The 19,840-nt window shown below is 40.2% G+C and overlaps 1 long non-coding RNA gene across 1 annotated transcript; it reads left to right on the forward strand.

Moving 5' to 3' along the window:
* The first annotated feature begins 16,778 nt into the window (after nt 1-16,778).
* On the forward strand, nt 16,779-19,435 carry LOC138086080 (uncharacterized). Its single transcript, XR_011145387.1, has 3 exons — nt 16,779-16,889; nt 18,435-18,517; nt 18,999-19,435. It is a non-coding gene; the product is annotated as an uncharacterized lncRNA (long non-coding RNA).
* The last annotated feature ends 405 nt before the right edge of the window (nt 19,436-19,840 follow it).

A 19,840-nucleotide genomic window follows, 5' to 3' on the forward strand; every position in this document is an offset into this window, starting at 1 on the left:
GAGTATTAAAGATTATATAGCACTCTAAATTCCCCTTTATCTACATCACAAAGGTTTTGTTGGTTTTTTTTTTTTAGTATTTATTTATGTATTTATTTGGCTACAAGTCTTAATTGCGGCATGTAGGATCCTCAGTCTTCACTGTGGCATACAAGATCTTTAGTCACAACATACAGGATATAGTTCCCTGACCAGGAATTGAACCTAGGTAGGCCCTCTGCATCGCAAGTGTGGAGTCTTAGCCACAGGACCACAAGGGAAGTCCCTCACTAAAGTTTAGGTATATAATGTTTTTATTATAAGTAAGTACTAAGTACTGTGCACTTCTCATCAAGATATCTTGGACTGAACTATAGCTTATTTAGAAATACATATTTTAATGTGCAGACTGGGCATATATTAGTTATCTTTCAGTTATAGATTTCTAATTGAATTGCATTGTCCACAGAATGCCTGATCTTCATGACATAGATTCAGTAACATACAAACAAAATTATTAGAGACTTGCTATGTGGCCTAATGTGTGAGATCCAAGAAGTTCCTGTCCCAATATCCATTTCTACCTTGCTTCAAGAAACAGAACTACAGCTGTGTTCAAATTAGCAGTGTAGATAATTTCTGAGGACTCATCTCCCAGCTTTCCTTGCTGCTGTGAGTGCCCATGAGCTCACAGTCTTGGTCTGTGAGAAAGAAGCAAGAGGTCACTGCTTGTGGATTCTAAAGAATTCCATAGAAATGGGAGCATGGCATCTGGCATTTTCACTTTACCATCTGCCCTAAGGTTTATCTCTTTTTTCTTAGAGAATAGACCAATAAGATGACATTCATAGACTACTGATTATATAATAGATACATAAGGTATTTTTTGGCTGTATATAAGCAACTATGAGTTGCTTGTTTCTGAACTTCATGTAACATGAGAAAAATAAATTCCTAACTGGTTTAAATCACTCATGTGGGAACACTCTGTTACAGTGGATTTCAGTCTTAACTGATGCATCTCATATATGGTCAAGCTTTAAGAATCCTTCAAGGGAGAGGGAGCATATGTATTCTTATGGCTGATTCATGTTGTTGTATGGCAGAAACCAACACAATATTGTAAAGCAGTTCTTCTCCAATTAAAAAAAATTTTTTTAATCCTTCAAGTATAGTTAAAAACAATGTGTATTCTGTAATTGTTGAGTATAGGTCAGTTTTCATTCCAGTCCCAAAGAAAGGCGATGCCAAAGAATGCTCAAAACTACCACACAGTTGCACTCATCTCACATGCTAACAAGTTCAGTTCAGTTCAGTCACTCAAGTTGTGTCCGACTCGTTTTTGAGTAATGCTCAAAATTCTCCAAGTCAGGCTTCAACAGTACGTGAACTGGGAACTTCCAGGTGATCAAGCTGGATTTAGAAAAGGCAGAGGAACCAGAGATCAAATTGCTGACACCCATTGCACCATCAAAGCAAGAGAGTTCAAGAAAAAACATCTCCTTTATTGACTATGCCAGTGCCTTTGACTGTATGGATCACAACAGACTGGAAAATTCTTAGAGATGGGAATACCAGACCACCTTATCTGCCTCCTGAGAAATCTGTTTGCAGGTCAAGAAGCAACAGTTAGAACTAGACATGAAACAACAGACTGGTTCCAAATTGGGAAAGGAGTATGTCAAGGCTGTATATTGTCACCCTGCTTGTTTAACTTATATGCATAATCAGTTCAGTTCAGTTCAGTTCAGTCGCTCAGTCATGTCCGACTCTTTGCGACCCCATGAATCGCAGCACGCCAGGCCTCCCTGTCCATCACCAACTCCTGGAGTTCACTCAGACTCATGTCCATCAAGTCAGTGATGCCATCCAGCCATCTCATCCTCTGTCGTCCCCTTCTCCTCCTGACCTCAATCCCTCCCAGCATCAGAGTCTTTTCCAATGAGTTAACTCTTCGCATGAGGTGGCCAAAATACTGGAGTTTCAGCTTTAGCATCATTCCCTCCAAAGAAATCCCAGAGCTGATCTCCATCAGAATGGACTGGTTGGATCTCCTTGCAGTCCAAGGGACTCTCAAGAGTCTTCTCCAACACCACAGTTCAAAAGCATCAATTCTTCAGTGCTCGGCTTTCTTCACAGTCCAACTCTCACATCCATACATGACTACTGGAAAATCCGTAGCCTTGACTAGACGGACCTTTGTTGGCAAAGTAATGTCTCTGCTTTTGAATATACTATCTAGGTTGGTCATAACTTTTCTTCCAAGGAGTAAGAGTCTTTTAATTTCATGGCTGCAGTCACCATCTGCAGTGATTTTGGAGCCCAAAAAAATAAAGTCTGACACTGTTTCCCCATCTATTTCCCATGAAGTGATGGGACCAGACGCCATGATCTTCGTTTTCTGAATGTTGAGCTTTAAGCCAACTTTTTCACTCCCCACTTTCACTTTCATCAAGAGGCTTTTTAGTTCCTCTTCACTTTCTGCCATAAGGGTGGTGTCATCTGCATATCTGAGGTTATTGAGATTTCTCCCGGAAGCCTTGATTCCAGCTTGTGTTTCTTCCAGTCCAGCGTTTCTCATGATGTACTCGGTATAGAAGTTAAATAAGCAGGGTGACAATATACAGCCTTGACATACTTCTTTTCCTATTTGGAACCAGTCTGTTGTTCCATGTCCAGATCTAACTGTTGCTTCCTGAACTGCATATAGGTTTCTCAAGAGGCAGGTCAGGTGGTCTGGTATTCCCATCTCTTTCAGAATTTTCCAGTTTATTGTAATCCACACAGTCAGAGGCTTTGGCATAGTCAATAAAGCAGAAATAGATGTTTTTCTGGAACTCTCTTGCTTTTTCCATGATCCAGCAGATGTTGGCAATTTGATCTCTGGTTCCTCTGCCTTGTCTAAAACCAGCTTGAACATCTGGGAGTTCATGGTTCACATATTGCTGAAGCCTGGCTTGGCGAATTTTGAGCATTACTTTACTAGCATGTGAGATGAGTGCAATTGTGTGGTACTTTGAGCATTCTTTTGCATTGCCTTTCTTTGGGATTGGATTGGAAACACCTTTTCCAGTACTGTGGCCACTGCTGAGTTTTCCAAATTTCCTGGCATGTTGAGAGCAGCACTTTGACAGCATCATCTTTCAGGATTTGAAATAGCTCAACTGGAATGCCATCACCTCCGCTAGCTTTGTTCGTAGTGATCCTTTCTAAGGCCCACTTGACTTCACATTCCAGAATGTCTGGTTCTAGGTGAGTGATCACACCATCGTAATTATCTGGGTCATGAAAATCTTTTTTGTACAGTTTTTCTGTGTATTCTTGCCACCTCTTCTTAATATCTTCTGCTTCTGTTAGGTCCATACCATTTCTGTCCTTTATCGAGCCCATCTTTGCATGAAATGTTCTGTTGGTGTCCCTAATTTTTTTGAAGAGATCTCTAGTCTTTCCCATGCTGTTGTTTTCCTCTATTTCTTTGCAGTGATTGCTGAGGAAGGCTTTCTTATCTCTTCTTGCTATTCTTTGGAACTCTGCATTCAGATGCTTATATCTTTCCTTTTCTCCTTTGCTTTTCACTTCTCTTTTCACAGCTATTTGTAAGGCCTCCCCAGACAGCCATTTTGCTTTTTTGCATTTCTTTTCCATGGGGATGGTCTTGATCCCTGTCTCCTGTACAATGTCATAAACCTCCATCCCTGGTTCATCAGGCACTCTATCTATCAGATCTAGTCCCTTAAATCTATTTTTCACTTCCAGTGTATAATCATAAGGGATTTGATTTAGGTCATACCTGATGGTCTAGTGGTTTTCCCTACTTTCTTCAATTTAAGTCTGAGTTTGGCAATGAGTTCATGATCTGAGCCACAGTCAGCTCCTGGTCTTGTTTTTGTTGACTGTATAGAGCTTCTCCATCTTTGGCTGCAAAGAATATAATCAATCTGATTTAGGTGTTGACCATCTGGTGATGTCCATGTGTAGTCTTCTCTTGTGTTGTTGGAAGAGGGTGTTTGCTATGACCAGTGAATTTTCTTGGCAAAACTCTATTAGTCTTTGCCCTGCTTCATTCCACATTCCAAGGCCAAATTTGCCTGTTACTCCAGGTGTTTCTTGACTTCCTACTTTCGCATTCCAGTCCCCTATAATGAAAAAGACATCTTTTTTGGGTGTTAGTTCTAAAAGGTCTTGTACATCTTCATAGAACCGTTCAATTTCAGCTTCTTCAGTGTTACTGGTTGGGGCATAGACTTGGATTACTGTGATATTGAATGGTTTGCCTTGGAGACAAACGGAGATCATTCTGTCGTTTTTGAGATTGCATCCAAGTACTGCATTTCGGACTCTTTTATTGACCATGATGGCTACTCCATTTCTTCTGAGGGATTCCTGCCCGCAGTAGTAGATATAATGGTCATCTGAGTTAAATTCACCCATTCCAGTCCATTTTAGTTCGCTGATTCTTAGAATGTTGACGTTCACTCTTGCCATCTCTTGTTTGACCACTTCCAATTTGCCTTGATTCATGGACCTGACATTCCAGGTTCCTATGCAATATTGCTCTTTACAGCATCAGACTTTGCCTCTATCACCAGTCACGTCCACAGCTGGGTATTGTTTTTGCTTTGGCTCCATCCCTTCATTCTTTCTGGAGTTATTTCTCCACTGATCTCCAGTAGCATATTGGGCACCTACTGACCTGGGAGTTTCTCTTTCAGTATCCTATCATTTTGCCTTTTCATACTGTTCATGGGGTTCTCAAGGCAAGAATACTGAAGTGGCTTGCCATTCCCTTCTGCAGTGGACCACATTGTGTTAGACCTCTCCACCATGCCCACCTGTCTTGGGTGGCCCCACAGGGCATGGCTTAGTTTCATTGAGTTAGACAAGGCTGTGGTCCTAGTGTGATTAGATTGACTAGTTTTCTGTGAGTATGGTTTCAGTGTGTCTGCCCTTTTGCAACACCTACCATCTTACTTGGGTTTCTCTTACCTTGGATGTTGGGTATCTCTTCACGGCTGCTCCAGCAAAGCGCAGCCGCTGCTCCTTACCTTGGACGATGGCTATCTCCTCACTGCCATCCCTCCTGACCTTGAACGTGGAATAGCTCCTCTAGGCCCTCCAGCACCCTCGCAGCCACCCAGAATGTCAGTTAGGCATGCTTATTAGGACAATTATGAGGGTGGAGTTTGCTACCTCGAGTCATGGGCAGGTTCTGGTCTCTGCTCCGCCAGGCTGCAACAATAGATTATACTCATTTAAATTTATAACAAAATATTGATTATATTCTCTGTGCTGTACAGTATATCCTTGTAGCTTCTCTGTTTTATACATAGTAGATTGTACCTTTTAATCCCTCACCCCAATCCTACTGGCCCCTCTTCTCCCTCCCCACTGGTAGATACTCATTTGTTTTCTATACCTCTGAGTTTGTCATTTGTTTCCTTCATTTTTTAGATTTCACATATAAGTGATAATGTACAGTATTTGTCTTTCTCAGTCTGACTTGTTTCAGTGAGCATAATACCCTCCAGGTCTATCCCTGCTCTTGCTAATGGCAGAATTTCATTCTTTTTTATGGCTGAATAATGCTTCATTTTGTGAATCTTCTTTATGCACTTATGTGTTATGGACACTTAGGTTGCTTCTGTATCTTGCCTGCTGTAAATGTTGCTGTGAACATTGGGATATGTATACCTTTTCAAATTACTGTTTTCATTTTCTTTGGATATATACCCAAAGGAGTGGAATTCCTGGATCATGATGTTGTTTCTTGAGGAATTGCACTATTTTCCATAGTGACTGCACCAGTTTACATTCCCACCAGCAGAATATGAGAGTTCCCTTTTCTTCACATCCTTGCCAAATTTGTTATTTGTGGTCTTCTTCATGATGACCATTCTCACAGATGTGAGGTGATATCTCATTGTGGTTTTGATCTGCATTTCTCTGATGATAAGCAATGTTCAGTATCTTTTCATGCACCTCTTGACCACCTGTGTGTGTTCTTTGGGAAAATGTCTTTTCAGGTCTTCTGTTTATTTTCTAATAAGATTGTTTGGGTTTTTTTATCTTAAGTTGTATGAGCTGTTTACATATTTTTTTCTTTTACCCATCATTTGAGAGGCAAGAATTTTATTCACTTATTATTAACTTCATTGTTCCCAAACAGAAAGACTTGAGTCATATCATACAAATACATTCAATCCCTCAATAGACATTAATTAGTAGTGACAAAAGAGCACTCTGTAATTTCTAGACTCTGAAAATTTTTAAGTTCAAAGAAAATTTTTGTGAAAATAAACATAAGCAATGTTATTTTCACTGTCCAGCTTTAATTCTTTTAGGGACACAAAAAGAGGAGCAGTCACACCCATAAAAATGGTCAATTTATTTTTAAATCCTTTAAAATGATGAGAGAATGGAAAATACATAATTTTAAATAGGAGTACTGAATTTAAAAAGAGAAATGTAGCTAACATCTCATAGCTGGTTTATGCTTAGAAACAGATGGGGGGCGGGGGGAGGGGAGCAGTTTCTTCCAAAAATACATAATGAAGTTTGCCAGAATATACCAACATGGTAAATAAAATTAAGGGGTAGCATAATAGGTTCCATACTTGCCAGCCCCACAAGTGAAATCACTAAAGCTACAGACCCCCTCTTCCTTTTCTTATAAGTAACTTCCACAATGAGAATCACCAAGTTTTCACTCTCTGTCCCTCAGATGCTCCAAGAACTGTCTATAAGTAACTTCCACAATGAGAATCACCAAGTTTTCACTCTCTGTCCCTCAGATGCTCCAAGAACTGTCAGTGTTTTTCCCAGTCCTTCAGCAGAGTTCTGTTCATCCTGTGACATTACCCTTTGGTCCTGATATTAATCCATCTTGGCTGGGCACAACTGTGCTACAGACCCTTCTTCTCCACTAGGCATGATGCTGAGGTAAAGACAAAGGCCCTTCCCCAATTAGGGCTGAAAGTCTCTTGACCAAAAAACATGGAGTAGCTGACGGCTTCCATTGTCCCATAGAGGCTCCAACATTAAAACACTTTTATTTGATTCATTCTTTGCTTTCTGGAAGCAAACCATCTCTCTAGGGTATTTATACAGTTTTTTGCAAGATTTATATCAGAGAACCATTCATTCTTGCATTATTTAGAAACTCCTATGTGCCAAACCTTTCTTATGTTATTGAACAAGGCAAATACAGCTTTTCCTGTAAAGTTTTTTTTTCTTTATAAGAAAAATTTTTATTAATCAGTTCAGTCGCTTAGTCATGTCCAACTCTTTGCGACCCCATGGACTACAGCACTCCAGGCTTCCCTATCCATCACCAACTCCCAGACCCTATTCAAACTCACATCCATTGCATCGGTGATGCCATCCAACCGTCTCATCCTCTGTCCCCTTCTTCTCCCACCTTCAGTCTTTCCAGTGAGTCACTTCTTCACATCAGGTGGCCAAAGTATTGGCGTTTCAGCTTCAGCATCAGTCCTTCCAATGAATATTCAGGACTGATTTCCTTTAGAATTGACTGGTTGGATCTCCTTATACACCAAGGGACTCTCAAAGAGTCTTCTCCAACACCACAGTTCAAAAGCCTCAGTTCTTCAGTGCTCAGCTTTCTATATAGTCCAACTCTCACATCCATAAACATGATACTGGAAAAACCATAGCTTTGACTAGACAGACCTTTGTTGGCAAAGTAATGTCTCTCGTTGGTCATAGCTTTACTTCTAAGGAGCAAGCGTCTTTTAATTTCATGGCTGCAGTCACCATCTGCAGTGATTTTGGAGCCCAGAAAAATAGTCTGTCACTGTCTCCATTGCTTCCCCATCTGTTTGCCATGAAGTGACGGGACTGGATGCCATGATCTTAGCTTTCCAAATGATGAGTTTTAAGCCAACTTTTCACTCTCCTCTTTCACTTTCATCAAGAGGCTCTTTAGTGCTTCACTTTCTGCCGTAAAGGTGGTGTCATCTATGTATCTGAAGTTATTGACATTTCTCCCGGCAATCTTGATCCAGCTTGTGCTCATCCAGCCCAGCATTTCTTAAGCAGGGTTACAATATACAGCCTTGACATACTCCTTTCCCAATTTGGAACCAGTCTGTGGTTCCATTCCAGTTCTAACTGTTGCTTCTTGACCTGCATACAGGTTTCTCAGGAGGCAGGTAAGGTGGTCTGGTATTCCCATCTTTGAAGAATTTTCCACAGTTTGTAGTGATCCACACAGTCAAAGACATTGGCATAGTCAATAAAGCAGAAGTAAATGTTTTTCTGGAACTCTCTTGCTTTTCAATCCAACAGATCTTAGCAGTTTGATCTCTGGTTCCTGTACCTTTTCTAAATCCAGCTTGAACATCTGGAAGTTCATGATTCATGTACTGTTGAAGCCTGGCTTGGAGAATTTTGAACATTACTTTGCTAGTGTCTGAAATGAGTGCAATTGTGTGATAGTTGGAACATTATTTTCATTTTTGTTAATAAATTGAAGTATAGTTGATTTACAAGATTTTGTTAGTTTCTAGTGTACAGCAAAGTGATTGTGTTACATATATATTCTTTTTCATATTATTTTCCTTTGTGGTTTGTTAAAGGACATTGAACATAGTTCACTGCACTGTACATTAGGATCTTGTTTATCCATTCCCTATATACTAGTTCACATCTGTTAATCTCAAACTCCTAATTCATCCCACCCCCACCCCCTTTCCTCTTTGGTGACCCTAAATTTCTATATCTGTGTGTTTCTGTTTTTTAAATAAGTTCATTTGTATCATATTTTAGACTTCACAGATAAGTAATATCATATGATATTGTCTTTGATTTATTTCACTTAGTATGATAGTGTCTAGGTCCATCCATGTTGCTGCACATGGCACCATTTCATTCTTTTTTATGGCTGAGTGGTATTCCATTGTGTGTGTGTGTGTGTGTGTGTGTGTACCCCATCTTCTTTATTCATGCATTTTTTATGGACATTTAAGTTGTATAAAGTTTATTTTCTGATAAAGAGAGGCAGGTAGAAAACAAATACATTAAACTAACCCCAGTAGTGATATGTGCAATGCAGGAAATGAGTCTAAGTACAGATGGAGAACAATGAGAGGGTTGTCCTGTAGCATCTTTCAATAGGTGAATGGGGAGGCCATCTCTGAGCCGATTCGTGCTGTGTCCTGTGGAAGGGCGGGTGGCAACATGTTTGCTCTGTTTGTAAAACTGAAAGTAGTTTCGTGTGGCTGGAGAATAATATGGTGTGAAGAGTTGCAAAATGAGATCAGAATGGTGGCTCCCAGCTAGGTCATGTTTAGCCTAGGAGGTCATGGAAGAGAGTTTGGCTCTCTGTCTCACTATTGTAAAACAAAAGATATCCACTAAAATCTATATATTTATGTCACTAATTCATTTGAAAAGAGAATTTGCTAATAAATTTATGTATCAATGTATAAATGGAGTCACTGCATTTTTAAATAAAGCAAGTCACTAAGCAAGTTTTGTCCCATTAACTACTACTTTTGTCTATATATAAACTATTCTTCAAAAATTTGGGGATAATTGGGAGAGAAGACCTAAATTTTGAATTAGTATTTCCTCTGTGACTTCATTGCCTTTTGGAAAGTGAATAAGTAATAACAAATATTCTGAGGCACCCTACTCTAAGCTTTCCTACAATATTAAACCAATGGGTATTTTAGTTCAATTCACTCAGTTGTGTCCAACTCTTTGTGACTCCATGCACTGCAGCATGCCAGGCTTTCATGTCCATCACCAACTCCTAGAGCTTGCTCAAACTCAAGTCCATTGAGTTGGTGATGCAATCAAACCATCTCATCCTCTGTTGTCCCCTTCTCCTCCTGCCTTCAGTCTTTCCCAGCATCAGGGTCTTTTCCAGGGAGTCAGTTCTTCACATCAGGTGGCCAAAGTATGGGAGTTTGAGCTTCAGCATCAGTCGTTTTCAGTCCAGATGGGTATTTGGGAGGAAAAATTTAATCCACATGCCTTGATTAACAAGATCTATAATTGTTAAGAATAAACAAAACTTAAAGACACATCTACTTAATTACAGAAACAAAAAACAAATCAACAAAAGCAAAAAGCCATTCAACAGTATGCTAAACATGTTTTTCCCTATTGAACTCTCTAACATCATGCCCAGCACTCCAAAAAGAAACCATACACCCATTCAAGAACAGAGCCTGGAGCCAGGTAGGGCTTCCTGTCCAATCATGTCTCATTCATTCATTTACGACTTGATGTATGGCACATGGAATAGAAACCTAACAGTTAAATAGTGGAAAGCTGTAACTGCCCCCACCCCTCAAACAACTCCAGAACCTTACTTACCTTACTGTGATCTTAGACCACAGCAATAAGACTAAAACATTTCTTATGGAGTTAATTTAAATTTCCTAAACAAAAAATGTAGTAAAAATAAGAGTTCATCTTTCCTTTGAACTATAGGAAAGAAAGTAGCAAGTATTAAGTAGCAAGTATTATACTTCACTAAGTATAAGGTTTCACCATGGATGGTCCTAACCAACCCTAAAATGTAATAATCTTCTTTTGATCAGTTTAATAATGTAGGAACATCTTAAAGCTTGGTCCATAAGTGAACCCTGACAAAAAAAATACAGGGAAAATAGATGGGGAAACAACGGAAACAGTGTCAGACTTTATTTTGGGGGGGCTCCAAAATCACTGCAGATGGTGACTGCAGCCAGGAAATTAAAAGATGCTTACTCCTTGGAAGAAAAGTTATGACCAACCTAGACAGCATATTCAAAAGCAGAGACATTACTTTGCCGACTAAGCTCCGTCTAGTCAAGGCTATTGTTTTTCCAGTAGTCATGTATGGATGTGAGAGTTGGACTGTGAAGAAGGCTGAGCACCGAAGAATTGCTGCTTTTAAACTGTGGTGTTGGAGAAGACTCTTGAGAGTCCCTTGGACTGCAAGGAGATCCAACCAGTCCATTCTGAAGGAGATCAGCCCTGGGATTTCTTTGGAAGGAATGATGCTAAAGCTGAAACTCCAGTATTTTGGCCACCTCATGCAAAGAGTTAACTCATTGGAAAAGACTTTGACGCTGGGAGGGATTGAGGTCAGGAGGAGAAGGGGACGACAGAGGATGAGATGGCTGGATGGCATGACTGACTCGATGGACGTGAATCTGAGTGAACTCCAGGAGTTGGTGATGGACAGGGAGGCCTGGCGTACTGCGATTCATGGGGTCACAAAGACTTGGACACGACTGAGTGACTGAACTGAACTGGACTGAAAGTGTACAAGCCAATTGAATCTTTTCAAACATAAAGCATATGACTGTTAAATCTTTTATGACTCAACATTTAGAATCCAATAATTGTATATATTTTGAGTAAGAAATGAATGTGAAATTTAATACTGTATTTTAAAAATAATGCATATATAGAGATGTTTTTAAGACCAAAATTGTTATTATACAAGCTGAAACAATTTGCAATCCACTAGAAATCTAGAAATACTATCTTCAAAAACTATTATAGGGCAAAATCTTAATCTCTGTAGAAAAATTAGAAGATATGTTATTTATGTCTAGATTTTTTACATGCATGGTGTTGGAGAAGACTCTTGAGAGTCCCTTGGACTGCAAGGAGATCCAACCAGTCCATCCTAAAGGAGATCAGTCCTGGGTGTTCATTGGAAGGACTGATGTTGAAGCTGAAACTCCAATACTTTGGCCACCTGATGCAAAGAGCTTACTCATTTTAAAAGACCCTGATGCTGGGAAAGATTGAGGGCAGGAGGAGAAGGGGGCAACAGAGGATAAGATGGTTGGATAGCATCACCAACTCAATGGGCATGAGTTTGGGTAAACTCTGGGAGTTGGTGATGAACAGGGAGGCCTGGCATGCTGCAGTTCATGGGGTCACAGAGACAGACATGACTGAGTGACTGAACTGAACTGAACTGAACCTATTATTGGTCATATCATTCCCTCATTCAGTAGATTGTCTTTAGATTTTGTTGATAGTTTATTTTGCTCTTTGTTGTTGCTATTTGTTGCTTAGTTGTAGCTGACTCTTTGTGACCCCCTGGACCGTAGAATGCCAGGTTTCCCTGTCCTTCACTATCTCCCAGAGTTTGCTCAAACTCATGTCCATTGAGTCAAAGGTGCCATCCAACAATCTCATCTTCTATCACCCCCTTCTCCTCTTGCACTCAATCTTTTCCAGCATCAGGGTCTTTTCTAGTGAGTTGTCTCTTCGCATCAGCTGGCCAAAGTATCTGAGCTTCAGCTTCAGCTTAAGTCCTTCCAGTGCATATTCAGGGTTGATTTCCTTTAGGCTTGACTGGCTCAGTCTCCTTGCTGTCCAAGGGACTCTCAAAAGTCTTCTCCAACGCCACAGGTCAAAAGCATCAATTCTTCCATGCTCAGCCTTCTTTCAGAGAAGGCAGTGGTACCCCACTCCAGTACTCTTGACTGGAAAATCCCATGGACGGAGGAGGCTGGTGGGCTGCAGTCCATGAGGTCGCTGAAAGTCAGACACGACTGAGCGACTTCACTTTCACTTTTCACTTTCATGCACTGGAGAAGGAAATGGCAACCCACTCCGGTGTTCTTGCCTGGAGAATCTCAGGGATGGGGGAGCCTAGTGAGCTGCCATCTATGGGGTTGCACAGAGTCGGACACGACTGAAGTGACTTAGCAGCAGCAGCAGCCTTCTTTATGCTCCAAGTCTTATATCCGCACATGACTACTGGAAAAACCACATTTTTGACTATATGAACCTTTGTTGGCAAAGTGATGTCTCTGATTTTTAATACGCTGTCTAGGTTTGGAAGCTTTTCTTCTGATGAGCAAATGTCTTGTTTTGTGGCTTCCAGTCACCGTCTGCAGTGATTTTGGAGCCCCCCAAAATAAAATCTGCCACTGTTTCCACTTTTTCATACCTGAATGGCCTAGTGGTTTTTCCTACTTTTTTCAGTGTAACCCTGAAATTTTAAAAAAAAGACCTCATAATCTGAGCCACAGTCAGCTCCATATTTTCATCAAATACATTTTTTGATCTCTTTCTCTCTTCTCCTTCTGGTAACCCTATAATGAGAATGTTAGATGCTTCTTATTATCCCAGAGGTTCCTTAAACTGTGCTGTTATTGTTTTTTCTGCCAAATAGCATGACCTGCAGGATCTTTGTTCCTCAACAAGAAAGCCAACCCAGGACCACAGCAGTGAAAGCAATGATTCTTAAACTGTCCTTATTTTTTTATTTGTTTTTTCTTTCTCTCTTTCTGATTGAGTAATTTCTTTTATTCTATCTTCCAGATCAGATGATTCTATCTCTCAGATCTATCTTCCAGAAAGTTGTGCTTTCTCCTATGTCACCTGCTGCTGCTGCTGCTAAGTTGCTTCAGTCGTATCCGACTTTGTGCGACCCCATAGATGGCAGCCCACCATGCTTCTCTGTCCTTGAGATTCTCCAGACAAGAATACTGGAGTGGGTTGCCATTTCCTTCTCTACCTATGTCACCTAGTGCACTGTTAATAATTTCTAGTCTTTTTTTTTCACTTCAGTTACTATATTCTTCACTTTTGACTGGTTCCTTTTTATGTTTATGTTGCTTGTTACATTCTTACTATGTTCTTTCATTCTTCTCCCAAGTTCAGTTAGCAGTATTTGTTGTTTAGTCACTAAGTCATATCCAAGTCTTTTTTCAACCCCATGGACTGCCTCCTGCCAGGCTTCTCTTTCTGTGGGGTTTCCCAGGTGAGAGTAATGGAGTGGGTTGCCATTTATTTATTTATTTTAGTTTTGTTGCTTTACAGTTTTGTGTTGGTTTCTGCCATACAACACTGCAAACAGTCCTAGTTGTGTGTGTGTGTGTATCCCTATCTCTTCCCTCCTGAGTCTCCCTCCCCTCCCCCCATCCTGCCCCTCTAGGTCATCACAGAACACTAGGCAGGTCTCCCTGTATTATTTAGCAACTTCCCACTAACTGTTTTGGGCTTCCCTTGTGGCTCAGCTGGTAAAGAATCAGCCTACGATGCGGGAGACCTGGGTTGATCCCTGGGTTAGGAAGATCCCCTAGAGAAGGGAAATGCTACTCACTCCAGTATTCTGGCCTAGAGAATTCCATGGACTGTATAGTCCATGGGGTCACAAAGAGTCAGACATGACTGAACGACTTTCACTAACTATTTTACGCATGATACTGTATATATGTCAGTGCTACTTTCTCAATTTGTCCTACCCTCACGTTCCCCTACTGTGTCCACAAGTTCATTCTCTACTAAGTTCATGAGTACCATTCTTATAGATTCCATATACGATGCTTGCTTTCCCTTTCTGACTTACTCCACTGTGTATAAGATGCTCTAGGTTCATTAACCTCACTACACAACTGACTCAGATTCGTTCCTGTTTATGGCTGAGTAATATTTCATTGTATAAATGTCTTAATACCACAGTTTCTTTATCCATTCATCTGTCAGTGGACATTTAGATTATTTCCATGTCCTGGCTGATAGGGCCTACATAGGGGCTCATTGTTAAAATGGCTTATTGTGTTTACCTCACAAACAAAGAATAAAATCACAGTGACTGTTGAGACCCTTGAGGCTCTTCTGTCCATGAGATTTCCCAAGCAAAAATAATGTAGTGTGTTGCCATTTCCTTCTCCAGGGGATATTCTTGATCCAGGGATTGAACCTATGTCTCCGGCATTGGTAGGTGGATTTTTTACCACTGAGCAATCTTGAAAGTCCTAGAATTCTTTTGCTTTACAATTTTGTGTTGGTTTCTGTCATATAATTGCATGAAAGGCTCATGACTTTATACCTCCATGTGTGTGTGTGTGTGTGTGTGTGTGTGTGTGTGTATCACTTCCCTCCTGAATCTCCCTCCTCTCCCCCTGCCCCACCCTGTAGGTCATCAGAGAGCACCAGGCTGGCCTCCCTGTGTTTTTTAGCAACTTCCCACTATTTTATACCTGATAGTGTATAATGTCAGTGCTGCTTTCTGGGTACATCCCACCCTCACCTTCCCCTGCTATGTCCACAAGTTTCTCCTATGCCAGGTTCATTGGTACCATTTTTCTAGATTCCATATATATGCGTTTACATGTGATACTTGTTTTTCTGACTTACTTCACTATATAAGACCATCTAGATTCATCTACTACAATTGACTCAAATTCATCCCTATTTGTGGCCAGATAAAATTCACTGTATAAACACACCATGATTGCTTTATCCATTCACCTGTCAGTGAATATCTAGATTTTTTCCATATCCTGGCTATTGTAAATATTGCTGCAATGAACATGGGGGGTACATGTGTAATTTAATAGTGATTTCTGGGTCATATAGTAGGTTTATTCCTAATTTTTTAAGAAATCTCCATACTGTTATCCATATCTCTAAAACAAAAACTATAATGAAATCAGTATCCATTCTGTCTTTTCTCGGGGTGTCCTTGTTGGGAAGATGTACCGGTGATAGAGGGACTAGAGCCAGAACCCTGTGTGAGCTACTTTTTCTCCTGTGCACCGTGGCTATCAGTGCCCTGTCAGTGGCAGCAGGAGCCAGATCTGGTTCCAAGATGCTGGAAGAAAAAGCCCTGAGTGTTGAGTCTGAGTTGGATCTGTTCCCTCCATGTATGTTCTCACTCTCCTCCCAACAATGGTATCTTTGACTTAGAGGGAGCAACACTGGAACAGGAGGGTTTCTGTGGGCCAGACACACACTGAGACTGTCCAGGAAACCAGTCAGGTTACAGACAGCTCCCGATCCACCACCTCCACAAGTGCCAGCACTGGCCTAACTCACCTTATTCAGATGCAGTGCTGGATTGCCATCTGCCGCATACCCTCAAGTGTGCACTCTTGCTTGGCAGCAACACAGAAACCAGAACAGTCCCCCTCCTTTTGTACCTTACTCTGTGGATCTTTTTATAGCCTTGGTTTTGGACATCACTCTGACCATCTCCAGTTTATTTTCAGTGAGAGGGGGTCCATATAGATGTATTTTTGATATGTTCCTGAGTGGGAGGTGCACTCAGGGTCCTACTTCACCAACTTTCCTCTCAGTGTGAGATTTCCTGAGTATGCAGGGATGTTTTGGAATTTCGAATGACTCTCAGGCAGTGATTGTGGGAATTATGATCATCTCTGGATCCCCATGCCTTCTTTCTTTTCTCCTAGATCTTCTTTCTAAGGACCCTTTATGCCATCCTGAGGAAAAGAGAGAGGCATACTGGATGGTGTCTGAGTGTTTGAGTGATTGTTCTCAGGTTAGAAGATAAGATATCCTTATACAAAGTGACCTACTGCAAGCGCCATATGGAAATTTTCCTTCTGGGCAGACCTGTGTCCAAAGATTCTTAAAGGAATAAAGCCAGTCTGAGTCCCTCTTAAATTTCCACCCAATATGGAAGCTCTCCTATTGATGAGGAATTACTCTAAATGATCTTAGTATTTCAGTAATTACCTTCTGATATTGTCTCTTGATTGCTACTACATGGTTTTTTTATTTTGACTGTTCTGACATGGTAAGGAGTGAGAGTGAATATTTCTCAGTGAACTTATTTATCTATCAGCTTGCACAAGTGTGTGTAATTTGCTTAGGATTGTGTTATTGGTTCCATATCAATCACGAGTGAGTGTGGCTAGAAAGAAGAGGACCTAAGACTATTGTGTCCTCTGACAGATGATGACAGACCTTGAATCCCTCTGTTGAAATTGACACTGCCTTCCTCATTCTCCACTGTACATTGTTGGAGATCTTACTTCACTGAAACTACTTTGTGTGCGATGGTTTAAGACTCAGTGACCTTTGCTGATGTGGCTGTGTACTTCACCCAGGAAGAGTGAGCTTTACTGAACCCCATAGAAATGTGATGCTGGAAAACTACAAGAACCTGACCACAGCAGGTAAGGCGGCCATCATTCCAGTACACTCTTAGGGAACGGACATATATGTGCTGTACCTTCTGTGTTCCAAGATGGGTGATGCCAATCTGAACACAATGGAAACTAGTAGACACTCGTATCTAAGGAATGAGTTTTACCCCAGTATACTTTCTGTAATAATGTGCTTTGAGAACTAACAACATTATCATGACTCTTGTTTGAAATACGCATTCTCAAGAGTTCACCTTTGGCATAGTAAATGAAACTTTGAAATTTGGGCCTAGTTATTTCTGTTTTAACAAGCAATGGACATTATTCTCTTGGACACTGTCATTTGGCAACCACTAGTTTAGCGGCTTCTCCATGAGACCAAACATCTCTTTTATGTTTACTTCATTTCCTATTTTAATAACATTCTCAGTACTTTGTAAATGTTCGTATACGTCTGAACATGTTTTCATGGGCCAGAGATACTATCTCTTTTTAGACACAGAAAGAGGGGTTATTTGCCTTTTTATCTATTTAAAAAATAGTACCACATTCATCCTAGAGACTTGATTAGATATAGGACCTGATCCATGGGAAGGTTTGTCATGTTTGGCAGGTACTTTTTCATTAATGTATCTTTCCTTATGAACAAGATATCAGGCATTCAAACCCAATCTGATATCTTGGTTAAAAAAAAGAAAAGTTGAAGACTGGAGAGACGAATCCTCCAAGGTGAGAGATTATAAAGAACTTCCCACGTCAGTTAAATTTCAGTGTGTTTTGGGTTTATAAGAAGGAAACTTAGTGAGATGTTTTCCTTCAGAAAGCTGAGGACATTGGTTTCTAATGCTCTGTAACTTCCTCAACATCTCATACATACTTACTTTTCATTTTATCAGAGTTTCCTATGATCTCAAAAAATAGCCTTCTGTTTCTTTCTTTGTTATGTCTTTTTTTTTTCCCCTTTGGGCTATGTTGGTCTTCATCGTTGTATATAGGCTCTTTGTTGCTGTGTCCAGGCTTTCTGTAGTTGCAGCGGTCAGGGGTTCCTCTACTTTTGGTGTGCAGGCTTCCGTTGGGTAGTTTCTCTTGTTGCAGAGAATGAGCTCCAGGGCCTCAGACTCACTAGTTGCATCACTCGGGCTCGACAGTGCAGCCTCACTAGTCGTGGCACACAGGCTTGGCTGTTCCAGAGCACATGCATTTTTAGTTTCAGGACCAGGGATCTCACATGTGACCTCTGCACTGTAGACGAGTTCTTAACTACTGGACCACCAGGAAAGTCCCTTAGTTTTATCATGTTGATGTATACTTTTTGTCCAGAACTTTCCCTAATAGTATTCTCTTTTCCTCATTTTCACTTTTTCATAAGACTCATCTTTTAAATCAAGTACTGAATTTTGACTACATATATATCTATTCTTAATTTTTGTCATAATCAAGCTCCTCTTTTCTGTCTTGCCTTTTTAAAAGGTATGTTTAGTTTGGAAACTTATTCACATGAGCCTTATTGTTTTTAACTGCTTTAACATCCACTTCTTTTTGCAGTCTTAAATTTATTATTCTCTTTTACTTTAGAATGGGAAATGCAAATTAAATCCAATGACTTGAAAATTCAGCAGGATATTTTGCGGGAAAAAACATCAAATAGGGTACAAATGGTAAGATGAGTAAGTTCATAAGAAATATTTCTTATTTTCCTTTCAGTTAACGTTGGGATTTCATTACAAGATGAACACTAGTGGTAGATATTTGAGTGGCATTTATTCCAAAGATAGCACTGTCTGTCAACAAATTTTGATTATGTTCAATTTGGGGATATACTAACCTGAGGTTCAAAATAGATGCATCAGAATTCCTCAAGAAATCATTCTCACGTATATAATTAGACTTTGAATTTTGAGAACAGTTCAATGAAATTGCAGTGAACTGTTTTACCATTAGAGTATATGGCATTTCACTGTGTCAGAAGGATTTCATCATTTAACTTGAAAGAAATCAACAGAATAGGAGCTGTATGAATGTAATGAAGATGTTAAAAATCATCATCATCATTGTAATGATGTTTCTGTTTGGAGATGGGTAGGATCGGTTAATGAGTCTGAGAAAGCTTTGAATCATCATCCATTCGTTTTTCCACAGACACGAAGCCACAATGGACAGGAACTGTATGACTGTGAGCAAAGCAAGAAAGACATCAGTGGCCACTTTTACCTTAGGACACACAGGAGCACTGAAAATAGAAGGAAATTTTGTGAAGATAATCAGTATGGAAAGAGCTTCCATACTCTACACAACAAACCCTTTACTGGGGAAAAATCCCCCATGTTTAATCAGTGTGGAAAAGCTGTCAGGCTGACTCCAGATATTACACATATGGAAACACACACTGGAGAGAAACCTTTTAAGTGTGACGCATGTAAAAAAGCCTTTAGGTTGTTCTCATTGATTCATGTTCACTGTTGATTTCATGCTGGAATAAAACCTTACAAATGTAAGGAATGTGGGAAGAACTTTGCTGTATTCTCAAACCTCACTGGACATATGAAAACTCATACTAGAAAGCAACCCTATGTACGTAAAGAATGTGGGAAAGACTTCCATCGATCCTCAGACCTCATTGGACATCTGAAAACTCACACTGGAGAGAAACCCTATGAATATAAGGAATGTGGGGAAGCTTTTGGGTCATTGTCACACCTTCATGTTCACAGTAGAATTCATGCTGGAATAAAACCTTATAAATGTCAAGAATGTAGGAAAACCTTTACTTTCCCCTCTTGCCTTATTGAACATATGAAAACGCACACTGGAGAGAAGCCTTTTAGGTGTGACGCATGTGGGAAAGTCTTTGCATCTTCTCGTAATCTTCTTAGACATTTACTATCTCATACAGGGCAGAAGACTGCTAAATGTGCCAGATGTGGGAAAGCATTTGCTTGATCCTCACAAGTTACTCAACATATGAGAACACACACTGGAGA

Source organism: Capricornis sumatraensis, chromosome 9, assembly GCF_032405125.1.
Source record: "Capricornis sumatraensis isolate serow.1 chromosome 9, serow.2, whole genome shotgun sequence".
In the NCBI taxonomy this organism is placed as follows: domain Eukaryota; kingdom Metazoa; phylum Chordata; class Mammalia; order Artiodactyla; family Bovidae; genus Capricornis; species Capricornis sumatraensis.